General features: G+C 41.0%; 1 protein-coding gene and 1 non-coding gene across 3 annotated transcripts in view; one reads left to right on the top strand and one right to left on the bottom strand.

The window, feature by feature from the left end:
* Nucleotides 1-21332, top strand: part of NGR-A15 (neuropeptide receptor A15) — a 135925-nt gene that overhangs the window by 19292 nt on the left and 95301 nt on the right.
* On the bottom strand, nt 17730-17825 carry Mir3239 (microRNA mir-3239). The gene has a single exon (NR_107525.1). It is a non-coding gene; the product is annotated as a microRNA mir-3239 (primary transcript).

The raw sequence follows: 21332 nt of genomic DNA on the forward strand, positions 1-21332 counted from the left end.
CGGTTATCCTTCAGGAGAAGGTAGCTTGGGATCGAGTTTGCCTGGCCCTTATGGCCAAAAATATAAATTTCACGAATGCCCGTAACCTCGCGAACGGCATTCAAATTAAGGTTCAAACACCCGACGACCATAGGGCCCTCTCTTCTTACCTCCGTAAGGAACGTATAAGTTTCCATACTTATACGCTCCAGGAGGAGCGCGAACTCCGCGTTGTAATACGCGGAATCCCTAAAGAGTTAGATGTAGAGCTCGTCAAGGCCGATCTGTTAGAACAGGGCTTTCCAGTGAATTCTGTGCACCGTATGCACACCGGTCGCGGTAGGGAGCCATATAATATGGTTCTAGTCACCCTCCAGCCTACCCCCGAGGGTAAGAAAATCTTCAACACACAGACCGTCTGTAGGCTCTCCGGTATCGCCATCGAAGCCCCCCATAAAAAGGCATTCCTAGCCAGTGCCATAACTGTCAATTGTACGGGCACTCTTCCCGTAACTGTCACGCGCGCCCCCGATGTGTTAAGTGTTTGGGCGATCACGCCACGGCCCTCTGCGCTCGCGACCAAAAAACCGCGACGGAACCGCCTAGCTGCGTCCTGTGTCGAACACAGGGTCACCCCGCGAATTACCGTGGTTGCCCCCGAGCCCCTAAAATAAATCGACGCGTCGCCCGCCAAAACCGCCTCCGAGCTTCCGGCCCAGACATCAAAGCCTCGGCACCCTCTGCGTCGCAGGCTAAGCCAGCGTTCGTTCCGGCGGCGGTGCCCAGTGTCTCGGCCTGGGCAAAACCGCTGCCGTACACGAACACGGCTACAACTCCCTCCTCCGCGATTCGTCCCGCCCCCGCGACTCGTCCCTCTCCCGCGACTTGCCCTCCGACCGCGTCCGAAAATCTCGCTTTAGCGATCGACTTCTTTCAGTCGATCAACTTTGAGCGCGTTAACGCTTTGGGCGACGCCATTCGCGCTGCCTCCACTGCACAACACTTTATCGCCGTTGTGCAGGAATACGCCGACGTATACGCGTCATTAAATACGTACGTCCTCCCCTCACTCCGCCGGTAATCAATGGCGTATATAAGTAGAATAAAGCCCCTATCCGTAACGATAGGATTTTTTAACGCTTACAGTCTCGCAAATCAACGTGATCAGTGATTTCTGACTTTTTGCGTGACCATCAAATTGATATCTTTTTAGTGCAGGAGACCCTACTTAAGCCCGCGCGCCGTGACCCTAAAATCGCGAACTATAACATGGTCAGGAACGACAGGCTGGTCGTGGTGGTGGTACCGTCATTTACTATAGAAGAGCCCTGCATTGCGTCCCGCTCGATCCTCCCGCGCTCGCTAATATCGAAGCATCAGTGTGCCGAATCTCACTGACGGGACACGCGCCGATCGTTATCGCGTCCGTTTATCTTCCACCGGATAAGATCGTTCTAAGCAGTGATATCGAGGCGCTGCTCGGTATGGGGAGCTCTGTCATTCTGGCGGGCGACCTAAATTGTAAACACATCAGGTGGAACTCACACACCACAACCCCGAATGGCAGGCGCCTCGACGCGTTAGTCGATGATCTCGCCTTCGATATCGTCGCTCCGCTAACCCCGACTCACTACCCGCTAAATATCGCGCATCGCCCGGATATACTCGACATAGCGTTATTAAAAAACGTAACTCTGCGCTTACACTCGATCGAAGTAGTTTCAGAGTTAGATTCAGACCACCGTCCCGTCGTTATGAAGCTCGGTCGCGCTCCCGATTCCGTTCCCGTCACGAGGACTGTGGTGGATTGGCACACGCTGGGCATCAGCCTGGCTGAATCTGATCCACCATCGCTCCCGTTTAACCCGGACTCTATCCCGTCTCCTCAGGATACCGCTGAAGCCATAGACATCTTAACGTCACACATCACCTCGACATTAGATAGGTCATCGAAACAAGTTGTAGCGGAGGACTTCCTTCACCGCTTCAAATTGTCCGACGATATTAGGGAACTCCTTAGAGCTAAGAACGCCTCGATACGCGCCTACGACAGGTATCCTACCGCGGAAAATCGTATTCGAATGCGTGCCCTACAACGCGACGTAAAGTCTCGCATCGCCGAAGTCCGAGATGCCAGATGGTCTGATTTCTTAGAAGGACTCGCACCCTCCCAAAGGTCTTACTACCGCTTAGCTCGTACTCTCAAATCGGATACGGTAGTAACTATGCCCCCCCTCGTAGGCCCCTCAGGTCGACTCGCGGCGTTCGATGATGACGAAAAAGCAGAGCTGCTGGCCGATACATTGCAAACCCAGTGCACGCCCAGCACTCAATCCGTGGACCCTGTTCATGTAGAATTAGTAGACAGTGAGGTAGAACGCAGAGCCTCCTTGCCACCATCGGATGCGTTACCACCCGTCACCCCGATAGAAGTTAAAGACTTGATCAAAGACCTACGTCCTCGCAAGGCTCCCGGTTCCGACGGTATATCTAACCGCGTTATTAAACTTCTACCCGTCCAACTCATCGTGATGTTGGCATCTATTTTCAATGCCACTATGGCGAACTGTATCTTTCCCGCGGTGTGGAAAGAAGCGGACGTTATCGGCATACATAAACCCGGTAAACCAAAAAATCATCCGACGAGCTACCGCCCGATTAGCCTCCTCATGTCTCTAGGCAAACTGTATGAGCGTCTGCTCTACAAACGCCTCAGAGACTTCGTCTCATCCAAGGGCATTCTCATCGATGAACAATTCGGATTCCGTACAAATCACTCATGCGTTCAACAAACAGGTGCACCGCCTCACGGAGCACATTCTTGTGGGGCTTAATCGACCAAAACCGTTATACACGGGAGCTCTCTTCTTCGACGTCGCAAAAGCGTTCGACAAAGTCTGGCACAATGGTTTGATTTTCAAACTATTCAACATGGGCGTGCCGGATAGTCTCGTGCTCATCATACGGGACTTCTTGTCGAACCGCTCTTTTCGATATCGAGTCGAGGGAACCCGCTCCTCCCCACGACCTCTCACAGCTGGAGTCCCGCAAGGCTCTGTCCTCTCACCCCTCCTATTTAGCTTATTCGTCAACGATATTCCCCGGTCGCCGCCGACCCATTTAGCTTTATTCGCCGACGACACGACTGTTTACTATTCTAGTAGAAATAAGTCCCTAATCGCGAAGAAGCTTCAGAGCGCAGCCCTAGCCCTAGGACAGTGGTTCCGAAAATGGCGCATAGACATCAACCCAGCGAAAAGTACTGCGGTGCTATTTCAGAGGGGAAGCTCCACACGGATTTCCTCCCGTATTAGGAGGAGAAATCTCACACCCCCGATTACTCTCTTTAGTCAATCCATACCCTGGGCCAGGAAGGTCAAGTACCTGGGCGTTACCCTGGATGCATCGATGACATTCCGCCCGCATATAAAATCAGTCCGTGACCGTGCCGCGTTTATTCTCGGTAGACTCTACCCCATGATCTGTAAGCGGAGTAAAATGTCCCTTCGGAACAAGGTGACACTTTACAAAACTTGCATAAGGCCCGTCATGACTTACGCGAGTGTGGTGTTCGCTCACACGGCCCGCACACACATAGACACCCTCCAATCCCTACAATCCCGCTTTTGCAGGTTAGCTGTCGGGGCTCCGTGGTTCGTGAAGAACGTTGACCTACACGACGACCTGGGCCTCGAATCAATTCGGAAATACATGAAGTCAGTGTCGGAACGATACTTCGATAAGGCTATGCGTCATGATAATCGCCTTATCGTTGCCGCCGCTGACTACTCCCCGAATCCTGATCATGCAGGAGCCAGTCACCGTCGCCGCCCTAGACACGTCCTTACGGATCCATCAGATCCAATAACCTTTGCATTAGATGGCTTCAGCTCTAATACTAGGGGCAGGCTTAGGGACCCCGGTAACCGTACTCGTCGAACTCGACAAAGAGGTCGACGTGCAACCTAACCCATGCATCAGCCCGCTGAGTTTCTCGCCGGATCTTCTCAGCGGGTCGCGATTCCGATCCGGTAGTAGATTCATTCGCGAAACAATTGCTCTTGAATTGTTAGGTCTCCTTCGGAGGCGCTCGGGCAGTTGTTAGCAAATCCCACCCCTCTTGGCTGAGCCTTTGCTCGCCCACCTGTCCTGGTGAAACTGGAAAGGCCTTCGGGCCACCAGTAAACTTTCAATCATAAAAAAAAAAAAAAAACATTAAATCAATAAAAAAAAATATTACACACACTACCATGTACTTGACACACACACGCATGGATAGTATTTGTTTATAGACAAACTTTTCTTAATGCATATAGTCTGTGGTCAAATTGAGAATAGATTAAATATTGTTTGTCTTTAATATTTGTCTAAAGTGTAGTCTTGGCGAAGTCTGTGATTATAGAATTACTAGCGACCCGCCCTCGCTTCGCTTCGGAAACATTAAAACACACATGAAACCAAAAAAATATTTTTTTTTTTTTTTTTTTAAAAAGTAGCCTATGTTCATCAGGGACAATGTCGGCTTCTAATGGAAAAAGAATTTTTCAAATCGGTCCAGTAGTTTCGGAGCCTATTCGAAACAAACAAACAAACAAACAAATCTTTCCTCTTTATAATATTAGTATAGATTCTTTGACAATAAAATCATAATAATGTTTTAACTTATAATTTCAGTAAATTAATTATAGTCGAATTTCGACTACTGCGGGACCATTAGTAATTTTTTAAATCACTATGTTGTTCCTTCATTGGACATGCATGCGGGAACTCATAACTCTATATGTACTTCGACGTATTAACAATAGGGTACTCTAAATTCTGAAGCCAACGATACATTACCATATAAATTAAGACTTTCTGTCTCCTTGCGTGAAGATGCATCTTAATGAGAACGTCCGCGCTTGTCCCGCTTTTAATCAGATGATATGATACATTCGGAGTCTAGTAGTTTGCGTGTTTGTGTGCTAGAGGTAACAGATTCGTCGGTTTTGTTACTGCGATATAACAACTTTTACAGTATAAACTCATTTATTCATTACTAGCTGACCCGGCAGACTTTTTAATGCCTCAATCAATAAATAAAAGACCTAAACTTTTGTATAAAATAAACTTAAAACAAACAAAAAGAATCCGTCTGACTGGGGATATATCAAAAGAAAAACAAAATTGTTATTTTTATTCAATTCCGAGCATTTTCATATTTATCTGCCTTTTAAACCTTCCCTGGACTTCCACGAATAATTCAAGATCAAAATTAGCCATATCGGTCCAACCGTTCTCGAGTTTTAGCGAGACTAACGAACAGCAATTCATTTTTATATATAGAGATTTAAAATTATAGCATGCTGTTCAGTATAAGATCAAGAGTACATCCCTATCTCTCTCGCTTTTCCATCTATTTAGAATCTCCCGTAAACTTAATTTTTACTGTCCGAAACATAAGTTTCTCAAAGTTTCTTCCTACCGTAGGTTTGTGAGCCTGCACGGAATAATCCTGCGTGTAGGTTTTTCATATGTCATATTCGACATCGTATCTCCAAGTGGGTTTGTCGTCGTCATCGTATCTCAAAGTGTCTCAAGTTGGGTCAAAATGCTTCTTAGTTACCATTCACATTAGGTTTTTAGACTCCAATAACCATTTAAGACTGTGTATCAGCTCTTCCATATGAAACAAAAAAAGGCATAAGATTACAGTAAGCAACTTTTTATGAGCTCTTAAATTCACAGCAGTCCTCGAATAACTACAAATTTATTTCCTTACACGCGTAAAAAAAAACATATCTACTCAATACGAACTGCTTGAGAATAATGATATCATGGCAATGTCATTCCGGCCTATCTTGACAAGGGTCTCTTGATAAATCTAATCAATTGGATTTGCTTCTGATCATAGCTTTCATATGGATTTTTTTTAGTGAATTAAGCATTTTTAAATCATGAATGACTTGGTTCCTCATTATACGTAGAATAAATAGCAATGACATTTGAGAATCAATGGCTATTATATACTTTTTTCTTTTCATATTGATAATCATGTATTTATTGATGATTTTACAAATTTTATAATGGAATAGACTTTTATGCTTAATATTCACATTCAATTGATTATTTCACATCAAAATTTGACACATAATTTATTTTAATTTACAATCTTCAACATTTGAATATTTATATCATCCGCGCGTCTTGTATCCGGAATGCCGAACGCATGTTTATTCGAAAATTATTTAGTAAGCAATATGGAACTTAAAGCTTAACTGTTAAAACTTTAAAGGCGGTAGATTATTGTGAGTCCGCACGGGTAGACACATACTCGTGAACCCGCAGATCGCACAATCGATTTGTTTCATGATTTTACTCATCTATATATTAATACATGAAGCAAAAACTTTGTATCCCTTTTTACGAAAATTGCGCGGACGGAGGAAGTATGAAATTTTTCACACTTATAGAGAATACAGAGAAGCAGTGCACAATGCTAATTTTTTTTTTAAGATAATGCATAAAAGATACATTAAATCAATAAAGAAAACATTACACACACTACATACCATGTATTTGACGCACACACGCATGCATACTATTTATTGTCAAACTTTTGTTCTTGACGTTTGTTGTCAAATTGAGAATAGATTAAATATTGTTTGTCTTTATTAATATTTTTTATAGTGTAGCCTTGGCGAAATTTGTGATTATAGAAGTGTAGGAATATACGACAAAGGGAAGATCTTCCACCGAGCAGGTGTTATTGCTCGGTAGACCGACGGTCCAAATGTTGTTGTTCGGAACTTGTATATATGCGCTTTATCTTGAAAATGTCGTAAGCGAGATTCAGGCATCTGTCAATTATCTTGCGTTGTATGATGGCTACCCGCCACATCACTTCCCTCCGAGACTGGAGGTCGTGTCATTTTTAGTTATCGTTGTCCGTGCTGAGATTAGCTTGCAAGTGCCAGTGCTGCTCGAAGTTTGCGGTGAGTCGAAACTGAGCTTGAATGCTGCGTGATTGTCGCCAGTGCTGCTCGAAGTCTGCGGTGAGTCGAGACTGAGCTTGAATGCTGTGCGATGAGGCAGTGTAGGTGCGTGCCGTAGGGCCAGGAAGCGCGGTGAGTCGGCTGCGATGGTCCTGTTGAGGCTGCGATGCTGGTTTGCTGTAGGACGACTGTCAATGACATGCTTTTATCTGCGAGAATGCGGGGATTGTGGTAGCCGAAGTTATTTGATGCGCTGATGATGAATCAGAAGGTTGCGATTGTTCCGTCGCAGGTCACCAGTTGTAGGAATATACGACAAAGGGAAGATCTTCCACCGAGCGGGTAATATTGCTCGGTAGACCGACGGTCCAAATGTTGTTGTTCGGAACTTGTATATATGCGCTTTATCTTGAAAATGTCGTAAGCGAGATTCAGGCATCTGTCAATTATCTTGCGTTGTATGATGGCTACCCGCCACAGAAGTATAAAATACAATCATAATAGTGTACAAACTTACAATTCCAATTAATTATAGTCGAATTTCGACTACTGCGGGACCACTAGTTCAATTTAATTTGTAATTACAAAATTATTTCTATTCATTTTGCACGAATATGATAAATTTGAATACTCTTATAATTCAAAGCGATCTTACTTCTCTTATTTGTAGCTTTGTAGATTAAATAATATTACGAGAGCTTGTATTCGAATTAGTACCTTTGATTATGCTTTCAGCTCCAAATTGATTTCGTTATAGATAACTAATTGTAATGAGCTTACTCTAAGATTGATCTAGTTAATTCCAGTGTTGCTATTGACACAAAAAATACAGGAATTTCGGGAGAAAAATCGGGAAATACATAATATACAAAGATAAGTCAACGGTTCTTAATTATAATACGTTATTGATCACAAACTCGGGTATACATGACTGATTGGCGTTCACCAGTTTGTCCACTGGCTACTAAGAGACCCATGTCATGACTAGGTATACTGCAGGGAGCGAACCCATAACGAGTCATAGTATACAATTATTTTCTATGATAATATAGGCTTTAGGTATATCGCACACATGATTGAAAATGCTTTTACGGAATTTCTAATCGTTTCTGACGATGTCTTTTAACACTCCTTACATTGGATACTTATTAAAACTAGAGGTCCCGCAGTAGTCGAAATTAAACTATAATTAATTGGAATTGTAAGTTTATACACTATTATGGTTGTATTTTATACTTCTATAATCACAAATTTCGCCAAGGCTACACTATTAAAAAATATTAATAAAGACAAAGAATATTTAATCTATTCTCAGTTTGACCACAGACGTCAAGAACAAAAGTTTGACAATAAATAGTATGCATGCGTGTGTGCGTCAAATACATGGGTATTTAGTGTGTGTAATGTTTTCTTTTTGATTTAATGTATCTTTTATGCATTATTTTAAAAAAAATATTAGCATTGTGCACTTCTTCTCTGTATTCTCTATAAATGTGGAAAATTTCATACTCCTCCGTCCGCGCAATTTTCCTAAAAAGGGATACAAAGTTTTTGCTTCACGTGTTAATATATAGATGACGTCATTTCAAATTGTACCACAAAACAAATCTTATACAACATACCGAATACCAAACAGCTTACTTCAAATTAATATTTAAATAACATTTTAATTTGGATCCTTGGTAAAAATCATTTTTCTATCGTTGCGAGAATTCGTTATATGAAAAAAGTTTTTCACATAAATTATCCTGGATTATTTTCAAGTTTGTAACCCCATTAATCTTGCTTAGCGCCAAGGAAATATTGACTGTGATATTTACATAATTATATCCTTGTCACAAACTCTCAGTTACTCATTAATGTGTATTTAAGGTAGTAGTTAATATCCATGTGTATCGAAGGTATCAATCACATCTTGACTAAATATTTTTTTTTTTTATGCTTAGATGGATGGACGAGCTCACAGCCCACCTGGTGTTAAGTGGTTACTGGAGCCCATAGACATCTACAACGTAAATGCGCCACGCACCTTGAGATTTAAGTTCTAAGGTCTCAGTATAGTTACCAACGGCTGCCCCACCCTTCAAACCGAAACGCATTACTGCTTCACGGCGGAAATAGGCGGGGTGGTGGTACCTACCCGTGTGGACTCCCAAGAGGTCCTACCACCAGTGATTACGCAAATTATAATTTTGCGGGTTTGATTTTTATTACACGATGTTATTCCTTCACCGTGGAAGTCAATCGTGAACATTTGTTGAGTACGTATTTCATTAGAAAAATTGGTACCCGCCTGCGGGATTCTAACACCGGTGCATCGCTACATACGAATGCACCGGACGTCTTATCCTTTAGGCCACGACGACTTCAAAAATATATTAATTTCATTGGTATTTATCTCGTATAATTGGTATATAGATAAATTACACCGTAGGTTGTCCTTGTGTGTGTGTGTATAACGCTATTCTGGTATTCCTATGGGCGCTTCAGTAATCACCTACAATCGTAAAGGTCACGAGTTCGTCTGCCCAAATACATAATCTATTCGAAATATCTATGCAAATAAATAAAATTGGAGTGTCTGTTTGTAATAATAAAATAACCACTTTTTACTAAATGCGTAAGTATGTATACACAGTAATTATTTTTTTTGTTGCTTAGATTGGTGGACGAGCTCACAGCCCACCTGATATTAAGTGGTTACTGGAGCCCATAGACATCTACAACGTAAATGCGCCACCCACCTTGAGATATTAGTTCTAAGGTCTCAGTATAGTTGCAACGGCTGCCCCACCCTTCAAACCGAATACATATAATAAAATAACATTTTTTATTTATTTTGTCTGTATGTCTGTTTGTTCCGGCTAATCTCTGGAACGGCTGGACTGATTTTGACGGGACTTTCACTGATAGGTAAGCTTATGATATAAGGAGTAACTTAGGCTACTATTTTTAGACTGCATCACCCGCAATTATTGTCGTACCGCGCGCAACATGGTGGGCTTCGCCTATCAATAGTAAAATTTAATGTTTCCGAAGCGAAGCGAGGGCGGGTCGCTAGTCTTGCATAAAGTCACACTAATTAAAACACTAAACAATATGCTATGTACATATCTGTAAACGTCTGTTGTATCTTATCTTAATATATTTATGCTGTGTGTGGTTTATGTATGTAGCATTCACAAAAAATCTGTTTTCCAACAAAAACTTGCTCCTACCACATCAAGCCCTACATCGCTGACATGACTGGCCGTCGTTGTCGTGGCCTAAAGGATAAAACGTCCGGTGCATTCGTATCTATCGATGCAACGGTGTTCGAATCCCGCAGGCGGGTACCAATTTTTGTAATGAAATACGTACTTAACAAATGTTCACGATTGACTTTCACGGTGAAGGAATAACATCGTGTAATAAAAATCAAACCCGCAAAATTATAACTTGCGTAATTACTTAGGACCTCTTGAGAGTCCGCGCGGGTGGGTACCACCGCCCTGCTTATTTCTGCCGTGAAGCAGTAATGCGTTTCGGTTTGAAGGGTGGGGCAGCCGTTGTAACTATACTTGAGACCTTCGAACTCATATCTCAAGGTGGGTGGCGCATTTACATAGTAGATGTCTATGGGCTTCAGCAACCACTTAAGACCAGGTGGGCTGTGAGCTCGTCCACCCATCTAAGCAATAATAAAAATTGTAATGAATAAATAAAACAAAACCTTAAAACAATTAGAGCAGTCCTAACATTTTCAATAAAATAGTAAAAAAGACTTAATATAAAAAAATGAATTCAAATATTCTACTAATATACAATTTATTTGAAAGATAGTTTTTTTTTTTTTTTTTCAAAAGGAAGCATCGATTTACTAACTAAAGTACTTATGACTTATTATTTCGAAGACAATCAGTCCCGAATTTTTCGTTTTAAAGGAAACCTTTATCTCATTCATCCATTTCATTAGTAAATTGTATTTCACTGCTGAGTTTCGAGAGCTTACCTTTCGTTGGAAAGCCAAAAAAGTTTTAATTACACACCGGAAACGAAGCCAAATTGGCGTTTCAAAGTTCCGCCAAATAGTCGAATGAGGCCAATAAGGATTTGGTTTCTGAAAGGGCGTTTACCAAAATCGTAGCGTGATGTTAAAATGGCGGCTGGGTTTATTACATAAGCATGAATAAATCGGGAGATTCAATATTTAGACGTGCATTTAAAAAAAGAATTTTGTAAATACTACGTTTGAATAACACGTAAAATCATCATGTTGCATTAATTCAACAATTTGCCAATATTATCGAATCCATTTTAAACATGAGCTAACAAACTAACCTTATTGACAAATCTAAATAATATAGGAACTATCGAACGAATATATAAAAACAGCTAGTGGCTATAAAATATTTTTTACGCTTCTTTGCACACAGAGGACCGTCAGTTTGATTTGGCCTTTCATTTTAATTATTTAACAGTAAATCAGCTATTTCTGTAATTTTTCTTTATGTAATTGTATAGTCGACAAACGCTAATATTTTTTTATGTTTTTAAGTTTTATACAACATCTAACATCGATTTATTTGGTCGGTCCATCGTAACGGTGATCTACCGCGCGGTCTTGTACCCTCTATCATGCCCTGCACCACATTACGATGTTACGATGTTGCACGTTACGAGGGACCGACCAAATAAAGGCAGCTCTAAACGGTCCCGTTAACGAGTGCACAAGAAGGGCCGCGGTACGCGAGGAATGGCGACGTCTGGTGAAGCGCACCACCAACCGAAGTGATGACCACGACCACTCTGCCAAGAGTGCATACGACTGAGAAGAAGAAGAACATCGATTTATTCACAACGCGCTATGCGTTAAGCTACACTGTCACAACAATGCGCCCTGATAGAAAAAAGCATTGCCTTTCTGTGAATCAGACAAACGGCTTGTTTTTTTTTTTTTTTGTATCCCACAAATCGAAAAACTTCCCACTTTCTCACTTCGAGAGAGTATCGAATGTTTTGATTAAATCGGGACCATGAAAGATTTATTGACTTTATTGGTTTGTAACTTGAAAATTTTAACGTGTTTTCGTTTTCTCGTCGGAGGTTCTTGTTTATCTTGTTCGATGGAAGTTTGATTTGATTCGATTAACGTAGATGAGAATGCTGCCATCTTAGCTATGAGTGCTATGTTAGCATTTATAACATGCACTCAAGGGAATCCCTGAGGGAAAAATTTAAAGAAATTAAAGTTCTCACTATGCCATCCCAGTATATTTTTGAAAATTTGATGTATGTTCGTAAACATATTGAGGAGTTTCCTAAAATGTCGGACATACATAATAGAAATACTAGGAACAAACACAAGCTTGTTGTGCCGATGAGTAGGTTACATAAGATACGAAATTCATTCGGGTGTTTGTCTGTGCGCCTGTACAACAAAATCCCACAAGATGTTCAGAACCTACATATACATAGGTTTAAGAAAACTATTAAAGAACATCTGTGCAATAAAGCTTACTATAAAGTCAATGATTATCTAGAAGATTGCACAAAGTGGGAATGAGTTGCTCGCTCCGGGCATTTCAATATTGTAATAATTGTTATGTTATAATTACTTATTGTTAAAATGAATATTTAAAAAAATCTAATATTAAAAAAAATAATCTAATATTTCAAAAAAAAAAAAAAAGACGCTCAGTTTCTTGCCAATTCTTCTCAGGACGGAGGCTAATTCTTGTGAATTGGCGGTAGTTCTTTAACGTTCAACAAGTATGTACTTTCATTTATGTTGAATAAAACTTTTTTGATTTGATTTGATTTGTGCTAATACCGATAATAACCTATTAAACAGACTGTATACCAGTAGTAAAAAAATAAAAATCCATTTAATGGAAATGCTCATTTAAAAGTTACACCAGTATCGTGGCGTGCAACCTCTTTGACAGGACATAAGACCGACTAGACACAGACTAAGACAGACAATTGACAAGAATTCAAAGATAAAAGAGAAATGCAATGAGGGCGGACGTAACTAGCGGCAAGCAGTACTTTTTTTGACTTCCTAAAAGACGGACACGAACCAGACGACAAGGAACGAATTGACTGTTCTCATATGTACATAAAATAGACGCCAAAGAACTAATCGAACGTTCAAGGGGTCCTTCGACCGCTCAACCAGTAAATTATAATACTCCTACGACCGGATAGATAGGAGTACGGCAAGCCCATAAATATGGGTACCACCATGCTGCCTAGATATCTCCTGTTAAGCAAATGTTGACTCAAATAGCTAGTCACAGCTACTACGGTTTATCATCACAAAATTCAGCCCACTGAGTTTCACGCGCGATCTTCTCAGTGGGTCGCGTTTCCGATCCGGTAGTAGATTCTGCGAAGCACTGCTCTTGCTAGGGCCAGTGCTAGCAACACTCCCGGTTTGAGCCCCGTGAGCTCACCTACACGTCAAGGAGAAGCTGAAATAGCCTCTCAAAGCTATCAGCATAGGTAGGAAAAAAAGAAAAAAAAACCAAAATAATTTAGTACGCACCTCGAATACATTTTTGTGATTTAAAATATTTGATTTATTCAAAAGGACCAATCATTACTCAAACAATATGAAATGTAAATTAATTTTTTTTTAAAACAATGTATTGCATTAAAGAAATTCCTAATTTAAATTACAAGATATATAATAATATTTTAAGTTTCAGAATGAAAACGTTTTTGGACAGAATGAAAAATTAAAAGAACATAGTGCCATTTTCGAAAGAATAATAACATGTTTTTACAAAAACGACTGCGTGATTGTAGACATTTGAATAATTATGAACGATCTATGTATATGTAGGCTTATGAGTAGACATTATCTTGTTGAACACCAAGTAAAACGATGTCACTTCTTGATTCCTGATTTAATCAACAATATGTTATCGTAACAATTCACTTTAACACTTGTCCAACTTTAACCAGTACGTACAACAGTCACTGAATCACACAACGTAACAAGAATATAGTAAGTGCACCAGGCAAGCGCAGTCCAACGAATGTTCATTTCAAGGCACGTTCCGCCTTTTTATACTAGCCGGCGCAGCTGGCTTATGAGTCACTTCTGTTGCAGCTGTTGTTTACGAGTGGAACGACACGGCCGGCGCGCCTGGCTTGTGTGAGTCACTCCTATTGCACGTGCTATATAACATAAATATCGTTAACGCCGTCACGGCCATACTGACGTGCGCTCGTCCTCGTGCGCGCATTCTTATGGTATGTCTGTGAACAACAAACGTGTTCGTTCATCCTGACATTAACGGATGCAACTTAAAACGTGGTCTATGATATTAACAATCTAGTACGGTTCGGTTCGCATAATTCTTCAGAAAATCCTATACTGGCTATAAATAACCTTCAGACTGCTTACATACCTGGGCCAGTTCATTTAAAACTCTTCAGGTATGTAAGTATGTCCCTTTAACTTTAACTTAGACCGGAATTGTTATCCCTTCAGTTTTTCGAACTGGACCGGATAATGCTAGACCGAATCGCAATCCCTGTAGCTAATTGTTGTGGCTAATCTGGATGAAAATCCCTATAGCCAAGCCATTGGACCGGACAGACCCTTCAATGACTTCACACTTTCATTTTTTTTTTCCTCTTTTTTTTTGCTAGTCCGGATTAACATCTCTCTAGCCACATACAATTCTCTTTTTTTTTTTTTTCCTTTTTTTTTTTTTTATCTGCGTGTACGGTAGCGTTTGTTAAAACATTTCTTAAACCAGAACATGTATACGGAATTTCTTCAGAAATAGTGCGAGACCGACCATAGTTTTCTACATTTCCAACACCTGCACCTGAGGTGCCTGAGCTTACAGACATTGTATCACTACCCACAGACTATGTTTGCTGTATCGCTATTTGCGGACAAAAATGTCGCTTCTATTGTCAGTGATAGAGTCGTCATCATTAAGATCAGTTTCATGAACAAGATTAATTAACCCATCTGTGTACGCCGTCACGTCATCGTCACTATAATTTTCAGAAATTTCTAGTAGGCCTGACGGGCCTCGAGGTATTTCACGTAAGTTTTCATGGGGAAATTTGTACACTCTATTAGAACTATTTACATGTCTCAATTTATACCTATCGTTTTCCAAAACTGCAGTAATGTTGAAGGGACCTTTACATTTTCGGTCAACTTACGAAAACAAAATCCCCAGCGGAAAAGATAGCTTTGCCTCGACTAAACCAAGCTTCTGTTTGTGCCCTTTTTTATGTTTTCGCCGGTCTTCGACCGTGCTAAATCAAGATCTAATCTAGAGGGATTATCACTCTGTTGAAACTTTAGATATTTCAAGTGAACTACCCTGAACGGCAAACGTCTATTCTATTGGAGTAAACCCTGTTACTCGACAACGTGCACTATTAAGGGCGAGTTGAATATCCCCTAAGTGCTCTTGCCATCATGATTGGTCTAAGTTACTTTCAGATCAAAGAGTGACTTTTTCATGAAACCGCTTACCATTGAATAAATTACTATGACTTTGTTTTATAAGACTACATTCTGACCCTGAATGGAACATAAAGGGGAAGCCAAAACCACTTATCTGTAACACACTGAAGCTCTGGAACACACGTTGACGTCTCTGGTTGGACCTGCCACAGCACCTGGAGCAGTGTCGTTTTTCTTCTTGTAGCGCATGGAACACCCAGAAGCTACATGGCTCGCATCACCGCACACGTAACAGCAGACTTGCAGGCGAGAGCCGGGCGCCCACGGATGAGGAGGTTGTTCAGGTTTTGCAGGCTCACAGTCTCCTACGAGGCGGCGCGCCCTAGCGCAAGTGCAGCCGGAGCGCGGGGGCTCCAATATCGGCAGTCCGTGCTGGAGGCGTGATCTCGTCGTTTGGCGGACCCGTCGGCCGGCCTCCGTACCGTCGAGGCGATCTGCCCGGTTCTCGCGGACTGGGTGGGCCGCGACCGCGGAAGTCTCACCTCCGGCTACCTGTGCAGACTCACAAGACATTTTACCACCATGCAAACTTCTTACCGCAACAAATCTTACCAGCCACCACGCAAACTACAATTTTACGGGTTCCACCTCTCTTACACGATGTTACTCCCACACTGAGGAAGCCAACCGCGAACACTTGTCAAGCACGCACAAGCACGCACTTCACCGGAAAAACCTGCATCCGCCAGCGGAACCCGAACACCGCCGCATCGCCAGGCACGAACGCACCGGACGTCTTATCTTACAGGTCACGACGACTTCAGATGTGTAAATTTTTCTTCCCCACGGAAACTTGCTTGCTTTCTTGTTTGCTTGCTTGCTGGAGCCCGAAGTCATCGAACGTGTAGTGTTATTGGTATTGAATCGAGTAGATTCTAAAATTTCAGCGACAATTCACAGTCTCATGTCCTGGTTTACTGTACTAGTGCCATGTAACTCTAGCAGTAGTCATTGGCTTAAAAACGATTCGTGTCGGAACTACCCACTCGTCATGACAGATCCATTATTGCGATCGAAGTTTCACTTGAGATTTGCACTTGCCTTAATTTCTTGCAATAGCTTGTTACGTGTTGTATTTCCGTTAGTAAATGCCATGTGATGAAGTCGACAGTCAAACTGGGCAACATGAGCCAGAACGTAAGATGTGACAATTTCTTCGTGGCTCAGATCTTCCATCGAGGTAACAGAGACGTTATTACACGACTTACGTATGCTGCATTCACGCTCTTGTGGCATACCACTACTAGTATTCTGATCTGCATCATGTTTTTTTTGCTGTACTTCGAACATGTTCAAACACGTCACGCCAGTGAGAGTAGAGTCCTGATCTCACTTCTGATGTAGGCTTATGAGTAGACATTATCTTGTTGAACACCAAGTAAAACGATGTCACTTCTTGATTCCTGATTTAATCAACAATATGTTATCGTAACAATTCACTTTAACACTTGTCCAACTTTAACCAGTACGTACAACAGTCACTGAATCACACAACGTAACAAGAATATAGTAAGTGCACCAGGCAAGCGCAGTCCAACGAATGTTCATTTCAAGGCACGTTCCGCCTTTTTATACTAGCCGGCGCAGCTGGCTTATGAGTCACTTCTGTTGCAGCTGTTGTTTACGAGTGGAACGACACGGCCGGCGCGCCTGGCTTGTGTGAGTCACTCCTATTGCACGTGCTATATAACATAAATATCGTTAACGCCGTCATATACTTTAAGAGTAATAATAACCAAGGAAATACTTTATGAGTATAGTTTATGAAGTACTATTTTACTGCCATTACTGATCGAATCAAGTTTTGATCGTTTTCAGCGAAGGAATGCAGCACAGAGAGATATAATCGTAAAAATCATCAGAAACTTCGTAACAAATGTATTAAATAAATAAAATATTTTGAATGTATTGAATTTATGTACTGCGTAATAAAACTTTGGAGAACGATAAGATAACCCTAAAATATGTTCAAGGTGCGATGAGCGAACGGAAAATACACGTCACATAAATAGCTGTCGTGAATATAAAATAAAATGGCAGCGATATATATTTTTAGAAAATTTAACACTAGATAGTATAATTTATGTTCTTTTTTGATGGTTTTTCGCTAGCAGAGCCTTACAGCGTGAATTAAAAATGACTTCGAAATCTCAATTTTACAAATTTATCGATAAAGGTTCTCAACTCAAGCATTGGTTGGCTCATTCTCAATATTTCGCACCAAATATAAATGTAAAGCTGATTATGGACTGAGGCCGACAATAACGAATGACTTCCACAATGAAGGTATAACATCGTGTAATAAAAATCTCTTTTTCTCTGAAGGATCGAATCCAGAACGAGGTGATCCAACAGAAAACCAAAGTTATCGATATAGCACAACGGATTAGTAAGCCCAAGTGGCAATGGGCGGGCCATATTAGCCTGACACCCGATAACCGTTGGGGTAATCGCATTCTTGAGTGGAGGCCCCGAATTGGCAAACGAAGTGAAAGACGTCCTCAGGCAGGTGCTAGATGAGAGAAGCCGAGGATCCATGCTCAGTAGCGAACAACTGGAGAGAGCTATGACCAGCAGTGGTCTGCTATGCTATAGACTGATGATGAATAAAAATCAAACCCGCAAAAAAATATAATTTGCGTAATCACTGGTGGTAGGGCGTCTTGTGAGCCGTAACGGGTAGGTACCACTGCCCTGACTATTCTTGCCGCTTCATGGTTTCGGTTTGAAGAGTGAGGCAGTCCGTGTACTGTACAACTAAGGCTTAGAACTCATGTCTCAAGGTGTGTGGCGGTTAATGTTTATGAGCTCCGGTAGCCACTTAACACCAGGTGGACCATGAGTTCATCCGCTCATCTATGCAATAATAAAATAAATATTTCCGATATATAAATTAAATGTGTCCCAGAGTCCTTAGATATCATAACGTGAGCCATCTTCTTTAAGCTTTGAAACTTAATGTCTAGGTAAGTCTCAATTCTACAGCATCGCGGCTGTTACTTCAAGCTCGAACCCACTGGTGCTCTACTGACCAGATAGACAGAGAGCTCTTTGCTCATAGTAAAGAATCGATAATCTAATAAATAATGAAAAAAACGGGTGTTCTATTTTAATAAAGCTTACGTAAACAAAACTGACAACGTTACTGTTTGACCGGTCATTTCCATTAATTAACATCACGTTTATTGAATAAGGCCTTTCGTGCCAAAGGATTCGCGTCACACCTGCTTTAATTTATTGAATTAGTCTTAATTCCGTTCCTTCAACGTTGCCTACCTTAGGTTGAACGTTCACGACGAAACGAGCGGTAGACTAATTTCGTTAGCACACGCATTTTCACATTTTATCCCATTTGAAAAACGGAGCAGTTTTTTTTTTATGTAGGTAAAACGAATTGGATTCTTTTTTAAATTTTATTTGAATGATGCTGTTCTTCATACGTGACTAGTTATTTAGATTGGACAGATAGTTTTTTTAGTAATCCTTAATAATTCATATTTAAATTCACTTCAACTACATTGGTTACATTCTCATTGTATTTTTGAACTAGCGACCCGCCCTCGCTTCGCTTCGGAAACATTAAATAAAACACATGAAACCAAAAAATAAAATAAAAAAAAAATTAAAAAAAGTAGCCTATGTTCATCAGGGACAATGTCGGCTTCTAATGGAAAAAGAATTTTTCAATCGGTCCGGTAGTTTCGGAGCCTATTTGAAACAAACAAACAAACAAATCTTTCCTCTTTATAATATTAGTATAGATATAGATACGGATTTATTTTTTGATAAATTTCTGTGTGGGTGTTTTTATGGCTTTTCCAACCTGGCTTAGTTGTGGTGAGGCGTATTGTGTGCCCGCTCAGAAAAAGCCTTCAGTTTTCTATTATTTATTATTATACAACACGATAACGAGATTTTGGTTTAAAATTACTCAGAAGATTACATTATGAACACATAATATATGGGAGTAGCCGAAATTTTAAAAAATAACATACAGGCATAATTGAGATGCTTCATTCAGAAAAAAATACTCTTCTTTGATATTGGCTTCTGGTCTCATATAACACGGTCGTTGTGGCCTAAAGGATAAGACGTCCGGTGCATTCGTGTTGAAGCGATGCACCGATGTTCGAATCCCGCAGGCGGGTACCAATTTTTCTAATGAAATACGTACTCGACAAATGTTCACGATTGACTTCCACGGTGAAGGAATAACATCGTGTAATAAAAATCAAACCCGCAAAATTATAATTTGCGTAATTACTGGTGGTAGGACCTCTTGCGAGCCCGCGCGGGTGGGTACCACCACCCTGCCTGTTTCTGCCGTGAAGCAGTAATGCGTTTCGGTTTGAAGGGTGGGGCAGCCGTTGTAACTATACTTGAGACCTTAGAACTTATATCTCAAGGTGGGTGGCGCATTTACGTTCTAGATGTCTATGGGCTCCAGTAACCACTTAACACCAGGTGGGCTGTGAGCTAAGCAATCTAAGCAATAATAAAAAAAAAAAAACGGTTTCACACAACACGGGACATTAAAGAAATCTACCGTGTTATAGTAGGGCTACCTGTACTGTACAATCCACTTCGTGTAAATTATTACTAAATTGCTACTATTTGGAATTGAAGTATGAAAGTACCATTGGGCCTGGAGGGACCTTTAGAAATGCTATAACTCTTTAGAATACGCTCTCTCTAAGATCAAAGGTCCAATCGCCATGGGATCGCTCATACTACATATGCTCTTTGAGTAATGGAAGCAGCGACTGCAACGTTCTTAACTAATGTGAGGTTTCGTGATGTTGAGGTTTTATTGTGCGCTACGGAAACCTCATCGGAGCGGTCAATAAGACACTACGTATAATTACATGTTTATTCGCGTCAGCGACCGCGGTGGATCGCTGCACGTTGACCACTGACTGACTAACCTATGTTGCTCATTACTATAAATGCATGGTAAGCTAAGCGCGGCGGGGTATCATTCCCCTACACTAAATTAATTCGATCGTTTCTATGTTTTTTTTTTGGTGCTTAGATGGGTGGACGAGCTCACAGCCCACCTGGTTAAGTTAAGTGGTTACTGGAGCCCATAGACATCTACAACGTAAATGCGCCACCCACCTTGAGATATAAGTTCTAAGGTCTCAGTATAGTTACAACGGCTGCCCCACCCTTCGAACCGAAACGCGTTACTGCTTCACGGCAGAAATAGGCAGGGCGGTAGTACCTACCCGTGCGTATTCACAATAGGTCCTAACCATCAGTAATTACGCAAATTATAATTTTGCGGGTTTGATTTTTATTACACGATATTTTTCCTTCACCGTGGAAGTCAATCGTGAACATTTGTTAAGTTCATATTTCATTAGAAAAATCGGTACTCGCCTGCGGTATTCGAACATCGGTGCATCGCTAGATACGAATACGACGGACGTCTTATCTTTTGGGCCACGACAACTTCTATAGATGCTTCTAAAAACCAACATCCTCTTAAATATAGAATATTTAAAATTCAACAAGGAAATACAATGCTTCTAGAACACATTTCCAAGTTGACCACCGCTTTAGATATTCTGGACCGGCTTGAATGCATACATTCAAAGAGCACGGGGTCGAATTAAAGTTGTAAACTACTGTTTGTGGGAACACACAGAGCGGATACGTGAAGGCCTGTGGTTGAAATCTTATTTAAGTTGTTCATCTGAAAGTAGGTTCTTTTTGAATTTGTTTTCAGAAGCATTTCACTTTTGTAGAAGAATACATTTGTTTGTCTTTATATTTTACTGGACTTTATATGTTATACTAGCTGACCCGGCCGACTTCGTAGTGCCTCAATCGATAAATAAAAGACCTAAACTTTTGTATAAAATAAACTTAAAACAAACAAAAGAAATCCA

This window comes from Bombyx mori, chromosome 3 (genome assembly GCF_030269925.1).
Source record: "Bombyx mori chromosome 3, ASM3026992v2".
NCBI classification, from domain to species: Eukaryota; Metazoa; Arthropoda; class Insecta; order Lepidoptera; family Bombycidae; genus Bombyx; species Bombyx mori.